Genomic DNA, 18,884 nt, shown 5'->3' with positions numbered 1-18,884 from the left:
CCAGGTGTATTGATGTAGTGTCACTTGTTCATCCTCACAGGTAGACGCCTCTGCCAAGGAGCAGATATAGCTGGACGCCGTCAGCGCCGTGAGGAGTGCGGATGGTCGGAGGCGGCACCTGTCCCAGGTGAGGAAACGCTGGCAGGATATCCGGTGCTGGACGCGGAGGATCGCACGGGTCCTGCTGGGGGACTCACCTGAAAGCCACAAGAACCGCGGGCGCCGCCGTCTCTCCCACATCCAGAAACGTGTGCTGGCGGTGGTCTTTCCAGACTTGGACCGGCGTCTACAGGACATGCAGCAGCCGGAAGGGGGTAGGTACATGTGTGTGTTTGTTGTGTTTCACCAGCATTTGTAAGTGCACTGTTCCATGGATACACTTCCAGGGTTTATGGTGCTGTGCAGATCCTGTTCCCCACAGTATTGCAGTGCTCTCCTGCCTCCCTTCCCCTCCTTGCAATGTGTTCCCTGGTCTGTGTGTAGTCACTCCATCACAAGGTTATGTAGCCTGACACCTTCTACAAGTGTACAATGCCTGCAGCATCATGTGTAGGGGTGGTGTGTTACAGGTTTTGTGACCTTGCCTGTGCCCTGTCCAGTTCTGGACTTGTGGGTTCCATGTCAGTTGGCACTAATGCTGAGTCCAGACATGGGAGTTAATCTCTCGAGTGCCAGGCCTTCCAGCAGACATGTCCCATGTGGTGGCCTGTGACATGATGTGCATGAGTGTGCGTTACGCATAGTGCAGGGATGTTAGCGTGTGTTGCAGTCATTTCCATTCAGGAGCATGGAGTTGTGTGGCCACTACTGTCCCCAGGGGCATCTTTTCCTAGGTATCATGTGTGTAATCCGAGAATGTCGACAATCTCTGTGTCTACAGCATAGGTTGTGCTCTGTGCCATTGTCCCCTGGCACCATGTTTCTTGACGTGAGATGTATTACAAGTGTCCACTGTCCAGCCTGACCTGATTTTCAAAGTACATACTCACGGTGGCCATTGCCTGTGTGTCTTGTTGCAATCATATGATGATGCCCATTTGTACATGATTATTTGGACAGGCGCACCTTGGGTATTTGGTGTGCAATCTTGAATTATTGCATCCCATGTGTATTTCACCCAGACTAAGAGATGTAGGTGCTTCCTGTGTCTCCACAGATTTGTCTCATGTAGGGGGTGGGTGGTGCGGGCATGGCCTACATGTCAAGACCTGTTATCTCCTTGCTAGGACTGGCCAGTGTGTGATGTTTGTCTGGACATACACTCAAGGTGTAGTGTGCCAGTCAGGGTGGGCATGTTATCAGTATTACCTATGCTGCATGTGCCTCTGGTTCCTGGATATGGTCCCTGCTCATCCCAATTTCCTGCCACGCTGTGTGGTGCAGATGCAGTGCTATGTATTGTCCCCAGGGCCTTGCTCCTCAGTCAAAATTCCATGTCATCTCATTTGCTATTGTGTCATGCTCTCCATAGTTTTTCCATGGCATGGTGAGTCACACAACTGTGTCTTGCAGGGCCGACATATGTACCTTGTTTTGTAGTTGTAACTCTTCCTTTGTTTCAGGCTATGCACTGTAACCTAAGTAGATTTGACTCATGTGACATATGTATACAGGTGTATGATTGATGTATGTCTCTTCACCCTGCCCACAGCATCGTCGGGGGACACGGAGGGAGACATGGACACAGACGGCGCGGAGGGACCGAGCACCAGTGCCAGCGGTGACATCGGGGCTGGCACTTCGAGTGGGACTGAGGCGGAGGAGAGTGAACCCGGGGACCTGTCGACTGGCACAACAGAGTATGAAGCTGACGGGTCCGAGGATGATCTCTCCGAGTGGGCGGTGGCTGCACCACCATCTGACAGCAGCCCTACATCTGGCACCGCCCCCTCCATTGGCATCAGCCGCCTCCCACGTGCTCGTGTCCCTTCCCAACGTGCCCGGTCACCACATGTCTCCTTCCTGCCAGGCACCGCACCCCCTGCCCCTGTCTCCACTGCTGCCGCCAATGCTGAGTCTGTGGACATCCAGCGGCAGTTGCAGATTGGTCAGACTGCGATCCTTAATGTCCTCCATGCCCACAGCCAGGTCCTCAACAACATGGAGGCATACTTGGAGGGCATTCATTCATCGCAGGCTGACCAACGCAACTTGCTGAGGTCCATAGACTCCACACTGACTGCAGCAGTGGGTCTCCTGCAGCACTACGTCCCACCCCCTACCCCTGCCCCTTCCACACTTCCCACTCCCATGCCTGTCCCACATACACCCAGACGTAAGCATGCACCCACCACAACACACACAGGCACCACACCAGCAGGGAAGGTCCGCCGCACACCTCCTGACACGCACACACAGGGTGAAGTAGGCACACCCACTGGGTCGGGGGGCAAATGTGTGACACGCAGCCAGAGTGGGAGTCCGCATTCCACCCAATCCACTCCCTCCAAATCCCCTCCCCTCAGCTCTCCTGGCCAGATCTCCCCCAAAGACTCCTTCATGGCCGCTCTGTCCCTGAGCCCCACAGTGACACCACCCCGCAAGCGGTCAAGGAAGTCCACGGTCAGGGTGCTTGAGTCCCCCCCCATGTCCACACCCTCCCCCAGTGGCGCTGCGACCCATCCCTCTGACCCCCCCCCCTCCTTGGGGCCTGTGGTTCCTTCGGGTGCAGGGGAGTCCCTGGAGGACCTTGCCGAGGTGTGCAGCGCGCTCCTAGAATCCACCTTTGGCCCTGCCCCACCCCCTGTGGTGGAGTCCTCCATCCCTGCACCCACGTCGCCTACCCTTCGCCCTCCTGTCCCTGCGGTGCCTGTTCCTTCCCCCCAACATGATGCCCTCACCCCTGTGGAAGACAACGGCTTGTAACTGTGCAGGCAAGCTAGGGGACACGCATCCCACTGTGTCCCCCATCCAGCTGTGACTCCTGGACTGCCCTATGGGCTTTGTAATTATTGGACTTACTTCATACTAGTTTTTTGCTCATGCTGAATAAAGCTATTTATTTTTTTCCCTTGGAACACTCCTGCTTTGCTGGCATTGCTGTTGATGGGGCTGCTACATGGTTGTGGGTGTTGGTCATGTGTTGGGTGTGTGGGAAATGTAGTCGTGTGCTGCTCATGGGGGGACCCTGGGATCTGTGTGCCATCACACGGTGTTAGCTACCTTTCTCCAATCATGTAAGAAGTTGCTGCATGTTGCAATTGTCCCAAGGTGTATTCCTTCCTCTGTGTACCCTGACTTCTTCCCTGCAGGGTGTCCCCTGACTTAAGCGCAGAGCTGTGTGTACATTAGCTGGGTGTGTGACGTAGTCCTTCACCTTTGCACATGCATGCTGAGCCATTCTCCACCTGCATCATTCGTGGCATCCTTGGTAGTCATTGTACTTGTGTATGTGGACTATTGACATGACTTCATGTGGACATGTTTTCTTTTTGGCCCTATGCATGCGTCTACTCCCAGCCTCGCACACATGTGGTACATGTACTGCAGGGTCTTTGTGCACCTGACTGACATTTGTGGGCATGGTATCTGTGGCTACTCCACCCTTTGCGTTCCATGGGCACTGCTGGGAGTGATGGGCACCCACCCCTCCTGTGTCTGGGCACTGCTGGGAGGACTCTGCACCCACCCCTCCTGTCTCTGGGCACTGCTGGGAGTGATAGGAACCCACCCCTCCTGTGTCTGGGCACTGCTGGGAGGACTCTGCACCCACCCCTCCTGTCTCTGGGCACTGCTGGGAGGACTATGCACACACCCCTCCTGTGTCTGGGCACTGCTGGGAGTGATAGGCACCCACCCCTCCTGTCTCAGGGCACTGCTGGGAGTGATAGGCACCCACCCCTCCTGTCTCAGGGCACTGCTGGGAGGACTCTGCACACACCCCTCCTGTGTCTGGGCACTGCTGGGAGTGATAGGCACCCACCCCTCCTGTCTCAGGGCACGGCTGGGAGTGATAGGCACCCACCCCTCCTGTCTCAGGGCACTGCTGGGAGGACTCTGCACCCACCCCTCCTGTCTCTGGGCACTGCTGCGAGTGATAGGCACCCACCCCTCCTGTGTCTGGGCACTGCTGGGAGGACTCTGCACCCACCCCTCCTGTCTCTGGGCACTGCTGGGAGTGATAGGCACCCACCCCTCCTGTCTCTGGGCACTGCTGGGAGGACTCTGCACCCACCCCTCCTGTGTCTGGGCACTGCTGGGAGGACTCTGCACACACCCCTCCTGTGTCTGGGCACTGCTGGGAGGACTCTGCACCCACCCCTCCTGTCTCTGGGCACTGCTGGGAGTGATAGGAACCCACCCCTCCTCTGTCTGGGCACTGCTGGGAGGACTCTGCACCCACCCCTCCTGTCTCTGGGCACTGCTGGGAGGACTCTGCACACACCCCTCCTGTGTCTGGGCACTGCTGGGAGTGATAGGCACCCACCCCTCCTGTCTCAGGGCACTGCTGGGAGTGATAGGCACCCACCCCTCCTGTCTCAGGGCACTGCTGGGAGGACTCTGCACACACCCCTCCTGTGTCTGGGCACTGCTGGGAGTGATAGGCACCCACCCCTCCTGTCTCAGGGCACTGCTGGGAGTGATAGGCACCCACCCCTCCTGTCTCAGGGCACTGCTGGGAGGACTCTGCACCCACCCCTCCTGTCTCTGGGCACTGCTGGGAGTGATAGGCACCCACCCCTCCTGTGTCTGGGCACTGCTGGGAGGACTCTGCACCCACCCCTCCTGTCTCTGGGCACTGCTGGGAGTGATAGGCACCCACCCCTCCTGTCTCTGGGCACTGCTGGGAGGACTCTGCACCCACCCCTCCTGTGTCTGGGCACTGCTGGGAGGACTCTGCACACACCCCTCCTGTGTCTGGGCACTGCTGGGAGGACTCTGCACCCACCCCTCCTGTCTCTGGGAACTGCTGGGAGTGATAGGCACCCACCCCTCCTGTCTCAGGGCACTGCTGGGAGGACTCTGCACCCACCCCTCCTGTCTCTGGGCACTGCTGGGAGTGATAGGCACCCACCCCTCCTGTCTCAGGGCACTGCTGGGAGTGATAGGCACCCACCCCTCCTGTCTCGGGGCACTGCTGGGAGGACTCTGCACCCACCCCTCCTGTCTCTGGGCACTGCTGGGAGTGATAGGCACCCACCCCTCCTGTCTCAGGGCACTGCTGGGAGTGATAGGCACCCACCCCTCCTGTCTCAGGGCACTGCTGGGAGGACTCTGCACACACCCCTCCTGTGTCTGGGCACTGCTGGGAGGACTCTGCACCCACCCCTCCTGTCTCTGGGCACTGCTGGGAGGACTCTGCACCCACCCCTCCTGTCTCTGGGCACTGCTGGGAGTGATAGGCACCCACCCCTCCTCTCTCAGGGCACTGCTGGGAGTGATAGGCACCCACCCCTCCTGTCTCAGGGCACTGCTGGGAGGACTCTGCACACACCCCTCCTGCGTCTGGGCACTGCTGGGAGTGATAGGCACCCACCCCTCCTGTCTCAGGGCACTGCTGGGAGTGATAGGCACCCACCCCTCCTGTCTCAGGGCACTGCTGGGAGGACTCTGCACCCACCCCTCCTGTCTCTGGGCACTGCTGGGAGTGATAGGCACCCACCCCTCCTGTGTCTGGGCACTGCTGGGAGGACTCTGCACCCACCCCTCCTGTCTCTGGGCACTGCTGGGAGTGATAGGCACCCACCCCTCCTGTCTCTGGGCACTGCTGGGAGGACTCTGCACCCACCCCTCCTGTGTCTGGGCACTGCTGGGAGGACTCTGCACACACCCCTCCTGTGTCTGGGCACTGCTGGGAGGACTCTGCACCCACCCCTCCTGTCTCTGGGCACTGCTGGGAGTGATAGGAACCCACCCCTCCTGTGTCTGGGCACTGCTGGGAGGACTCTGCACCCACCCCTCCTGTGTCTGGGCACTGCTGGGAGGACTCTGCACACACCCCTCCTGTGTCTGGGCACTGCTGGGAGTGATAGGCACCCACCCCTCCTGTCTCAGGGCACTGCTGGGAGTGATAGGCACCCACCCCTCCTGTCTCAGGGCACTGCTGGGAGGACTCTGCACCCACCCCTCCTCTATCTGGGCACTGCTGGGAGGACTCTGCACACACCCCTCCTGTCTCAGGGCACTGCTGGGAGTGATAGGCACCCACCCCTCCTGTCTCAGGGCACTGCTGGGAGGACTCTGCACCCACCCCTCCTGTCTCAGGGCACTGCTGGGAGTGATAGGCACCCACCCCTCCTTTCTCAGGGCACTGCTGGGAGGACTCTGCACACACCCCTCCTGTGTCTGGGCACTGCTGGGAGCACTCTGCACACACCCCTCCTGTGTCTGGGCACTGCTGGGAGGACTCTGCATACACCCCTCCTGTGTCTGGGCACTGCTGGGAGTGATAGGAACCCACCCCTCCTGTCTCTGGACACTGCTGGGAGGACTCTGCACATACCTCTCCCATTTCACAATATGTACGCTCATTACATACACGGATGTGGGTACGCTCCATGCATTCGAGGTGGGGGTATGTGTCGTACTTACACTGTTGGGGTTGGGGTACGCTTCATACGTCCGCGGGTGGGGGTACGGGTCGTACTTACACTGTTGGGGTGGGGGTACGCTCTATTCGTCCGCGGGTGGGGGTACGGGTCGTACTTACACTGTTGGGGTGGGGGGTACGCTCCATACGTCCGCAGGTGAGGGTAAGTGTCGTACTTACACTGTTGGGGTGGGGGTACGCTCCATTCGTCCGCGGGTGGGGGTACGGGTCGTACTTACACTGTTGGGGTGGGGGGTACGCTCCATGCATTCGAGGTGAGGGTACGCGTCGTACTTACACTGTTGGGGTGGGTGTACGCTCCATACGTCCACGGGTGGGGGTACGGGTCGTACTTACACTGTTGGGGTGGGGGGTACGCTCCATGCATTCGAGGTGAGGGTACGTGTCGTAGTTACACTGTTGGGGTGGGGGTACGCTCCATACGTCCGCGGGTGGGGGTACGGGTCGTACTTACACTGTTGGGGTGGGGGTACGCTCCATACGTCCGCGGGTGAGGGTACGTGTCGTACTTACACTGTTGGGGTGGGGGTACGCTCCATACGTCCGCGGGTGGGGGTACGGGTCGTACTTACATTGTTGGGGGGGGGTACGCTCCATGCATTCGAAGTGAGGGTACGTGTCGTACTTACACTGTTGGGGTGGGGGTACGCTCCATACGTCCGCGGGTGGGGGTACGTGTCGTACAGGCACTGTTGGGGTTGGGGGTCCGCTCCATGCATACGGGGTGGGGGTACGGTCCGTACATATCCGTCCCCACGCTATGTGATGCTTGTGCAGGCCGTCCCCAGGCCTTTGCCACGTGGGTACGAGCCGTCCCGCCATTGTTGGGGTGACGTAGGTGTGGGCGTGGTACGACTCGTACCCACGCTCTTAAGGAGTGGGTACGGGACGTACCTGTCTGGTTGTATTGCAGGTTCGCGTCGTCAAGGACTTCCGTTGTGGCGGTCGCTGGCTTGGCTGGACAAGGCCCCACCCCCTCGTAGTGACCAGGGCCTGGGAGTCAGGTATGTCCAGGGCATGTGTGCTGTGTGACTATGGTGGGGGTTTTGTGGCCTGCCCCTGCCCCCCCCTTACCCCCCCTTTCCCCCCTCCCTTAGTTGTTCTGACCTTCTGCGGCGTCTGCGTCGTAACCTGTTGAGGAGGTCGACTGCTATGAGGGCCGGGATGACACGTAGGTTCGGGTCCATGTCTGTCCGTCGCGTACTGGTACTCCTTTTTCGCGTCGTCCTGTCTGTCCGTCGCGTACTGGTACTCGTTGTTCGCGTCGTCCTGTCTGTCCGTCGCGTACTGGTACTCCTTGTTCACGTCGTCCTGTCTGTCCGTCGAGTACTGGTACTCCTTGTTCGCGTCGTCCTGATTTCCCGGCAGTTTTTGGCAGCCGGAAAATATTCACCGTGCGGGATGACGTCGGTGCGAATCGTAATTCCTGGTTTGTGAATGGCAGGCTGCGTGCGTCCCGACGTCAGGTCGGCGCTTTCCCGGATCGCATTTGTACGTTGATTTTCGTCGGTCGGTGTTTTGTACGATTCGTACGGAAAAAGTGTTTCCGTCCGAATCGTAATTCCATGTTTGTATATTTACACGACCGGGTACGCGTCGGACGGGGAATATGCTCCGTCCGACGGTTCGTACCCGGTTTTTGCCGGATCGTAATTGGCACCTTAATGTTGCTCTGCACTGCACTTAGTTACTTGGCCTGTCCTCGGGCCCTATCTTGATGAAGTGGTCCCCAGCTGGATTGCGCCTGAAAGGTAGACAAACCAGTGATCAAAGGAAGCCTTCCAACAACAATGTGTAGTGTAGCTAGTCTGTCAGCACCACCTGCGCATACGGTGCTGATCGGTGCTCTTCAAATTTCAAGGAATGCTTCACATGGAAATTGGGGAAATTCCTGGGAACATTTCAGTGCCAGTATACCCTCACGGGTGATAGTGCACTTTACAAATACAACTGTCAAGGTCAACCCATCACTCTGAACCTTCAGTCATTCTGGTCTCCCATCATTGCCTATTTTACTCGTCTTCTTTGGACTGTACAAATATACACTCCATGGATCTAACCCCTTATTCTCAGTTCCTGCAAACTAGTGCTAGCCTAGTGGTAGAGTTTTTTGTGCATCTTATATTTTTGTGCATTATTAACATCGTGTATAACATGGATTCACTTTCGAATTTACATGTACACACTGCCATTATGCTATTACATAAGAAAGAATAATTGGTATGCCTTGTTGTTGGAAAATGTCCCTTTCCATAGGGTCACCCCCAAACGTTTTGCCTTCCTGGCTCTACTTGTTGCTGACTTCTTTTTGCTATTATGAAAAATGGGGTGACCCAATAATAGTCTTGGACCTGGGCTCAAATTGATACGAAAAACAATGGTCCTAAACCTCACTTAGAACAATATAAATCAAACCTACAGCAATCTTTTGAGCAGTTTAGAGGATGTACGATGTCAGCTCACAGTAATTAAAACAAACAATATAATGATGTGCAACAACTGAAGTTTTTCAAAGTTTAACAAAGGTTTTCTTCAACCATAATTCAAGTGGCAATAGATATCTTACTGCATTAAAAAAGGGATACAGGAAAAAGAGGTTGCTCCAGCGGAATGAGCGAAAAGAGAGAGTGCTCTGATGAAAAGGGGGGTAGGAAAAGAATTCCAAATAGTGTTTGGAGAAGGAAAAATTAAGACAATTCATAGGATGGACTGATAGTCAATTATCAATCTTTTTTTATAGACTGGCTGCACTTGATCAAAGGTTCACAAAGAGTCTATTTACATATACTTTTGGAATAAAGAGATATATCATTTGGCACGTTAGAGTTGGGGGCTTGCGGTCCAGGCTATGTTGATGTGGGCGTCGACGTTTCGACCCGGCTTGGGGCTCCGAGGGTAATTTGGGGCCTCAGTCTGCGGGTCTTCCTCAGGACAGGGGTGGGCAACCTAGGCAAGTGTGTGGTGTCCGAGTTCCACACCTGCAAGTTGTTAAGGAGCGCAGGACTGAGTACTCCTACTGATCCGAGATGGTGCTGGAGGCTATAACGCCGTCATCCGTCAGTAAAGGGTAGTGTAAGTCGATCAATTCAATGCTGGGAAATCAATGCTGGGGCTTCAATTTCAATCTCCTAACGTTCGTGATCCGCACATGGGTTGCAGGATCGCTGGGAGCTTCTGAGCCGGCCTCGAGGGCGTTTACGTTCGGTTGTTGCACATCATTATATTGTTTGTTTTAGTCCTCCCAGCAGTGCCCAGACACAGGAGGGGTGGGTGCAGAGTCCTCCCAGCACTGCCCAGACACAGGAGGGGTGGGTGCCTATCACTCCCAGCAGTGCCCAGACGCAGGAGGGGTGTGTGCAGAGTCCTCCCAGCAGTGCCCAGACGCAGGAGGGGTGTGTGCAGAGTCCTCCCAGCAGTGCCCAGACACAGGAGGGGTGTGTGTAGAGTCCTCCCAGCAGTGCCCAGACACAGGAGGGGTGGGTGCAGAGTCCTCCCAGCAGTGCCCAGACACAGGAGGGGTGGGTGTAGAGTCCCTCCAGTAGTGCCCAGACACAGGAGGGGTGGGTTTAGAGTCCCCCAGCAGTGCCCAGACACAGGAGGGGTGTGTGCAGAGTCCTCCCAGCAGTGCCCAGACACAGGAGGGGTGTGTGCAGAGTCCTCCCAGCAGTGCCCAGACGCAGGAGGGGTGTGTGCAGAGTCCTCCCAGCAGTGCCCAGACGCAGGAGGGGTGGGTGCAGAGGCCCCCAGCAGTGCCCATGGAAAAAAAAAGGGTGGAGTACCCACAGATCCAATTGCCACAATTGTCAGTTAGGTGCACAAAGACCCTACAGTACATGTAACACATGTGTGCGAGGCTGGGAGTACACACATGCATACAGCCTAAAAGGGAACATGTCCACATGAAGTCATGTCAACAGACTACATACACAAGTACAGTGATCACCAAGGATGCCACGAATGATGCAGGTGGAGACATCGCTCTGCATGCATGGCCAAAGTTGAAGGGGTCCGTCACACACCCAGCTAATGTAGACACAACTCAGCGCAACATATTGGGAACACCCTGCAGGGAAGATGTCAGGGTTGTGGAAATATGGATTTTTCTGGTCAGTTATGTCCCCTATCTTGGACCCCAACGGTTCTATGTGCATGTTACAAGTACATGTATGATCCCTCCAGTTCCAGTTATGAAGACGCAAACACATGTGCGTCCATCGTCAACATGTCCTCTGTCGGATCCGCCATGAATAGGCCGGATATTCCCTTTCTAAGTACGAAAGGCCACCGCCTTTATATGGTTCACTTATGCCATTTTTACCGTCCAGGCAAGTAGGCCCTGATTCTGTCATCGAACTCTTCTTGCCTTCTGCCTCTGAAAACTCCAGTCTGAGCCTGCATCTGTGACCATGAACTTTGTCTCATTCTCTGCGCGGCTCACGAAGCCTGACATCAGCCTATTCTCTGCCAAGAACTGTATTTCACCTTCGAGTTATCTGCCTCATCCCTGCCCAACGCATTCCTGTCTAGTAGCTTAAGTAAACATTCTGCCAGCTACCGAGCAAAGGCCCGGCTTCTCTGTCTTTATGCAAGTAATTCATAGCCCTGTTACTATGGAAGATTCCGCCCTCGCATCTAGTGTAGACACTTAGACGCTTGTACACGCACGCACAGTCAGTATAGAATAGATTCTGTCCGAGAGTCCTTCTTTTATGGATAACATAGTTCTTTAAACATAGGATGTTAGATATGATTTGGGATTAGGTTGACTTGACCCTCCAGACTTCTGTCGCCACATGTAGAGCTAAATGTCAAGTCCCCTTCACCCCCTAGTTGCACGTCAATCACACGTCATACTGCTGCGCGCGCATCTATGCCAAGTATTATCTTATAGATCCACCTATATATGACATCATAACCAATTATGTTCCTTTTTACTCCTTATTACACCCATTTTCGGTTACGCATATAAATCGTCATTTTCCTTATCAATTGTTACGCCTACTGTATTCGCTTCATTGTAATGTATGTACTATAAAAGTCATTCCTTGTCAATAATGTATGTACTTCACTTCCTGAACCTCCGTGGTGATGGAACTTGGAGCAACCGATTATAATCGTTCATTGGAATAAAGCCCATTCCGAACCTCTGATACCACGGATTCTGCCTCTCATTTTACTGAGCTGTTTTATTATGTTTCCGTATCAAATTAAGTCCAGGTAATGAAAATTATTTACCACATGAATGGCGCCCGAATAGGGACACTTTCTCATCTCACGCGCCGGTGGTGCGTTGCAGGCCCGGTCTCCTGCCACAGCTGGACGGACAACAACGCGTACCAGCAGGATTTCCTGTATCTCCCTCCGGTCAAGCGGAGGCGACTGAGGCTGCGATCAACACCCAGACGAGGCGGTGAGAAGTGCGAAGTATCCCGACCAGAGCCTAGCTGAGAGAGCAAGATCCGAGGTATACAGAGGCCCACCAGTTTCCGAAGTCCCAAGTCGAGTCCAGTGTCCGAAGCGTTCGAGTCGAGTCCAGTCCGGTTCAAGTTCAGTCAAGTTTCTGAGGCCTTCCGTTTCCGAAGCTACCCGGTGAGTACCATTGCTGGGGAGGCATTTCTGACGTGCACATAGGTTGTGCCGGTCAAGACGGGTTTGGGTACACAAATCCGGTCTGCACTGTTTCAGCAGTGTATCTGTACTGTTTAGCAGTATATCAAGTATTCCGAAGTATCTAGTTATTGTCAAAGAATTATGCTTGGTGATTAGTTATGCAGACGATCATCATTGTTGGTTATTTTAAAGGTTAAAAAAATGTTTAATGTTTAATGTTTAATGTGTTAAGTACGTTCTGCATATTGTGGTATGAATGACTGTTCATTATTGTGCTTTTGTATTAAGTTTTGTTCAAAATCAAGTATCAGACCAGTTCTCAATATGCCGCTCTTTTCGAAACTAAGACAGATCACAACCAGAAAAGGGGTACTCGAAGAAGCTGTTCCCATTCCTCCTAGGGACACTCCAGGGTACTTCATGTATCATAAACATGGCTTAGACGCTATATTATTTCTTGATTTATGGGTAGACTACACCAAGGGATTACCAGAAAGTCAGAGGTGGCCCGCAACGGGGACCTGGGATGCAGAGTGCATCGTGAAAGTAGAGGAAGAATTATGGAAAAAGAAAGCTAGACAATCGCAGAAAGACGCCATTGAATTATGGCGTAAAGAATCACATAGACGAACAGAAAAAGCACGTAGACAGGAAGAGAAGAGTAAAGAAAAATCAAATGAAGTCCGAGAAAATCTATTAATTGAAGAAGGTGCACGAGTGAAATCAGAACAAGTAGACAGACAAAGAAATGCCCTTATGAATGGTATGTATCCCCTTCTGGCTGAAGGATTACCTAAGGCTACTCCAGAAATACCAAAAGACTTGCCAACCCCATTATTTCCAATAAAGGTACATCCTAAGGGGCATCCTAGAACCGCAGAAGATGTTTTTCTTTCCTCATATTTAGATGACGCAGCTCCCGAGTATGCTAATTCCGCCCCACATAGACCGCCTATCAGGGAGGTTCAACGCCAAGACCCAGTACCTGTACCCTTACAGCATCAAGTTCTGACACAAGTTCCGGCAAGCACATCTGTTTCTGCATCTGCCCCTACAACTACTTCTATAGCTGTATCCACACCTATAGTTGCTGTATCACGTTCAACGAATCCTTTCACACCCGATACCCCAGATGGGGCTACCGGAGGTGCTACCAATATTTTTTCTACGCCACCCAGAATAAATAAACTTACCTTTCAAGAGTCAGCACATTCACGTACCCCCAAACTCATAAATGCCCGTACGCTTAAGGAACTCCTTATAGATTGTAGATATGACCCTGTGCCCGGCAAAGAGGACGAAATGACCCTAGCATCATTGCGTATCAGACGAGCCGCAGTGTACTTAGGGAAATTACCAGGAATGACTGCACATCTAGACAATATATATCATTTTGTCCAAACCGGACGAGATTCTGAATGTATTAACAGAGCTATGGAATACCAGAAAGTGGAAATACAGGGGGAACTGTTACGTTTCCTCATAAATTGTGTGATCAGAAATCAAGACCGACCAGGGGTAGACCCGGAAGCAATGCAAATTCTTACCAGATGGAGTCAGAATATATCAGAAGGAAGACATGATAAGCAGAATTGTATAATAGCCATGTGCCGAAAGATCCGAAAAGAAATAGAACGCCTACACGAAGAAAGATTAGCGGTAGATCAGTTCGAACAAAGCGAGGAAGAAGCATCAGGACTGCCCACAGGACAGTCAGAAACTATAGCCTATGTAGGTAGAAGAGAATATTGTAATAGTACTAGATGTCTTACTGATCCGATACGTCCGATGTGTCTAGAAAATAACAGAAAATTTCAAACACCCATAGTCCATATAAGGTCTAACGAGCATTCGTTCCAAACAGCTGACAAATTGCTCCGAGAACGAAGGGGTTATCATTTTCTCGATTCTATGGATGAACAAGAATTAGCCAGGTCAGCCGTTCATTGGGTTGACAGTCCCGGAAAATACAGTGATGATACAGTAGCACGCACATTTTTGAATCTCACCCCAGATGAACAGCGGTTAGCTGGGATTTATATGATTCAACAACTCATTATACTATATCAGAGTCAACATTCGGACCCTGGTCCCCTACCTGATATATTGACCGAATTACTCACGAATAGATGGAGAGGTTCAGGTACTAAGTTGATTAAAGAAATTCTAGAATCAAGAAAGCAGTATATTCTTTTTGTATGTTCAGACCATGTTTCATTGCCCATCAAGGAAAGAACCACGTATTACATGGATAGACAGAATCCCTTACGAGAAGTGCACCCAATAAAGGGCGAGGACAACGAGTTTAAGCGCGTATTTGTATATACGCCCATATCAAAAATAGAATTGTTAGAAATGAAGAAAGTGGTACCCAGTCATGACAAAGATCCAGCGGGTTTTCACCGAGAAATTAAAGACATGCTACTCATGGGAGAGTATACCTATCCCGACATTATGACAATATTAAAGGTATTGATGCCTGCTGGCATTTACGAGAAACTCAGGGAAAAAGAGTGGGAGGTAGGAGACCAAAAGATAGAATGGTCAGTATTAGAAGCAGAAGAAAAGGCCCGAACTGCTGGAGCAGGACTCGGGGATAAAACTAAAGCACTGCCAGGTTTATTAGTACAGGTACTGCCACGTTTATTAACTACGAAAAAGGAAGATTGGGGTACAATTTCAGCCTGTAAACAGAAGCAAGATGAAGACACTAGTGATTACTATGCCCGATTTGAAAAATGTTTTGGTATAAACAGTGGCATAAAAGCAAGTAGCGAATCATACCCACATCTGTTTGTAACAAAATTAGTGGAAAATGCCCTGCCCCAAGTAAAGAATAGAGTATTAAAATTCGAGAGTACCTGGCAAGGTAACACTCCATCACAAATGTTACAAATGTTACAATACCATCACAATAGAATTAGAGAGGAACAAGAACATGAACACAGACGCATGAAAGACACAAAAATGAAAATGCTAGTTTCTCAGACAGTTCCAGCTGAAGGACATAAAAAGGGTATGACACATTCCAGTGATTCAGCAGGACCTGTAAAAGGGACATGCAATTATTGTAAAAAGCCAGGTCATTACGTACACGATTGTCCAGTTTTGAAACATAATATCGCCATAGGTAAAACACAAGAAAGACCACGACCACTTAGACAGGACCAGAATGAACAAGGAGCTCCGCAGCATGCACAGTCCATGCCAGCTTCACAACAGTCTATACAGTTTGTGCCAGCTGCACCAGCGCTGCCAGCTGCTGCCACACAAACCACGACACGACAACTGTACCAGACCGCACAGTACGACTATCCTGATTATCAACGATACGCATGAACCAGCCTAGAGAGGGAAGTTGACTTACCCCTTATCGAGATCCCTGTAGATCAAGAAGGACCTTATGTACATAGTGAATTGTTAGGCCAAGACAGAAAATTTTTACTCGATACAGGGGCAAGTCGAACGACCATAAAACGTAGTGAAGTTCCAGGGGCACCCCTCTCAGGCTCTCAGAATATTTCCCTTGGTTTTTCAGGAAAACCTATTGTTAATGAAGTGTCACAACCTCTTCCACTTACGATAGGACCTTTGACCCGAACTACCGATTTATTGCTTACTAAATCATGTCCAGAAAACCTGTTAGGAATAAAAACATTGAAAGCTCTAGGAGCTATAATATGTTGTTCTCCGGAAGGAGTAAGATTGTTTTTACGTGATTTTAAAGGTCACTATGTATCTAGAGACATGGACCCCCGATTGCAGACTTTACCTACACATCTATGGGCACAAGGCCCTACTGATGTTGGTCGCATGAATATTACACCATATCGAGTCACATTAAAGGCAGGAGTGGTACTACCACGAATGCGACAATACAAGTTACCACCAGATGCTGTAGTGGCTTTACTACAAATCATTGACGAGCTCATTGCCCAAGGAGTGGTTGTAGAAACGGACTCCAATGTATGTAATTCACCGATAATTCCGATTCTCAAACGAACAGATCCAAAGGCCCCGCCAGTATATCGATTGGTTATTGATCTGCGCGAATTAAACAAATGTATTGTGTCACAATTCCCTGTGGTCCCCGATATTTCATCATTACTGACAGCTATTGATTCCGAAGCAACATTCTTTACTGTAATTGATCTTAAAAACGCCTTTTTCAGCGTCCCAATAGATCCGGAAAGCCAATATTTGTTCGGATTTAGTTTAAATGGGCGTAGCTTTAAATTCTCACGCGCACCTCAAGGATTTACAGAAAGCCCCAGCATCTATAGCCAAGCACTGAAACGAGAACTTGACAGTATCCACATGCCAGTTAACACCGCCTTGCTTCAATATGTCGATGATCTGCTGATCACCGCCCGAAGCGAACCTGAATGTGAAAAAGCATCACTGACAGTTTTACAATTTCTAGCAGAAAAGGGGCACAAGGTGTCCCCTTCTAAGCTGCAATTCTGTGTCCAGCGAGTTATTTATCTTGGACACTCGCTGTCCAAGGAGGGAAGGCAGCTTACACCAGACCGCATTCAGTTAATAGCTAACATGCCAATACCCAAGACACAAAAGGAGGTGCGGGCTTTTATAGGCCTCACTTCATATTGTAGACAGTGGATTCCCCAGTATGCATTCCTAGCAAAACCACTCATTCAGTTGACAACACAGGAGGCAGCCACATCGACTGTTCTCCCTTGGACTCAGGAACATACACAAGCTTTTGAAAGCCTAAAGAAAGCTTTATGTCAAGCACCTGTTTTAGCAACGCCATGTTACAGAAAACATTTCACACTCTTTGTTACAGAACGAGAAGGTACTGCCTTGTCAGTACTCACACAGGAACAAGCAGGAGCACACAAACCATGTGCTTATTTTTCTAGTACATTAGATCCCGTAGCTCAGGCTTTGCCTGCGTGTCTGAAATCAGTGGCAGCGACAGCTTTAGCAATCAGACAAAGCGATGCCATAGTGTTAGGACATCCATTGACAGTACAAGTACCACACGCAGTAGAGGTTCTTGTGAACCGAACACAAACACAACACTTGACTATTGCGCGACTTACAGGGTACGAACTTACATTGTTTCAGCCACATATAGAAATCAGACGTTGTAACACATTGAATCCTGCCACACTTTTACCTGTAAATGGAACAGACCCATTAGCTCATGATTGTATTGAAGTTATTACTATAACGACGAAACCCAGACAAGACTTGACAGATGTTCCATTGTCAGATCCAGACCTGACGTTGTATGTAGATGGTTCATGTATGAGAACCAGTACAGGAGAGTTAGTGGCTGCTTACGCAGTCACAACAGATACTGAGGTCATTGAAACAAATCATATAAATACTTTGTCCGCTCAAGCAGCAGAGCTCGTCGCTCTGACACAAGCCTGTATTCAAGCTACAAATAAAAAAGTCAATATATACACTGATTCACGTTATGCATTCGGAGTTGTACATGACTTCGGCGTGCTGTGGCGAGAGAGAGGTTATTTAACTTCCCACGGTGCCCACATTCAGCACGGACCCCTCATTCATGCTTTATTAGATGCGATACATCTACCGATTGCAATATCGATTATGAAATGCAAAGCACATACGAAAGTTACTGATATCATTTCTCAAGGCAATGATTTAGCCGACAGAACAGCTAAACAGACAGCTCAAACTCAAAAATCCGACATGACAAAGACAATAGTTCCGACGCTGACACATTGTATGACAGTTAAAGATCCTACTTTTGACGTAATTGACATCCAGACACATGCTACATCAGAAGAAATAAAGAAATGGACTGAATTAGGAGGGATCCAAACGGATCAAGGATGGATGATGAAAGAAAAGTCCGTGTGGTTCCTTCCTGATTCAATGGTCCAAGTTATGATTAACACTACACATAGTCCAGCACATCTAGGAGAAAAAGCTATGCTAGACAGCATTCAACACATTTGGTTCAATAAACATTTACGAGCAGCAGCCAAACAAAAGGTCCGTACCTGTATGATCTGTTGCCAGTTCAACCCAGGAAAAAGCGTTCCCGTAGAGCAGGGTGGATTTCATCCTCCTGATCATCCTTTTGAAGTCCTCCAGATGGATTATATCCAGATGGAACGATGCAGAGGATTCAAATATGTTCTCGTAGTTGTCTGCGCTCTGTCCCGCTGGACGGAGGCATACCCGGTTTCAGATTACACTGCCCCGACTACTGCCAAACAGTTGGTTCGAGAATTCTTCCCACGATACGGTTTACCACGTGTTGTTCACTCAGATAACGGCCAGCCGTTCTCATCCGAATTAATGAAACACGTTTCACTTTTGTTAGGTTATCAGTGGAAATTCCACTGTGTCCGACACCCCGAAGCAGCAGGTCTCGTAGAAAGACATAATCAGACTCTGAAAATTAGATTGTCCAAAATATGCAGAGAGAAAGGTGTCGACTGGGTAGTAGCATTACCAGTTGCACTCTTTTACACAAGAATGGTAGCACACTCTCGAACAGGGCTATCCCCGTATGAGGTGATCTTCGGCAGACCACCAAATATGTGGGGGACGCCTATACCACGCAAAATAACTGATATTGACTGTAATATGCTGACAGATTACTTGGCTTCCTTGATGTCTGCACTACAATCTTGTCGTTCACAGGTAGCTGCAGCCTTTCCCGACAACACTGAGGTGAAACCCCATGACGTAATTCCGGGTGACCTTGTGTTTG

This window comes from Triturus cristatus, chromosome 7, assembly GCF_964204655.1.
Source record: "Triturus cristatus chromosome 7, aTriCri1.1, whole genome shotgun sequence".
Classification (NCBI taxonomy): Eukaryota; Metazoa; Chordata; class Amphibia; order Caudata; family Salamandridae; genus Triturus; species Triturus cristatus.
Note: the sequence above shows the minus strand (reverse complement) of the source record.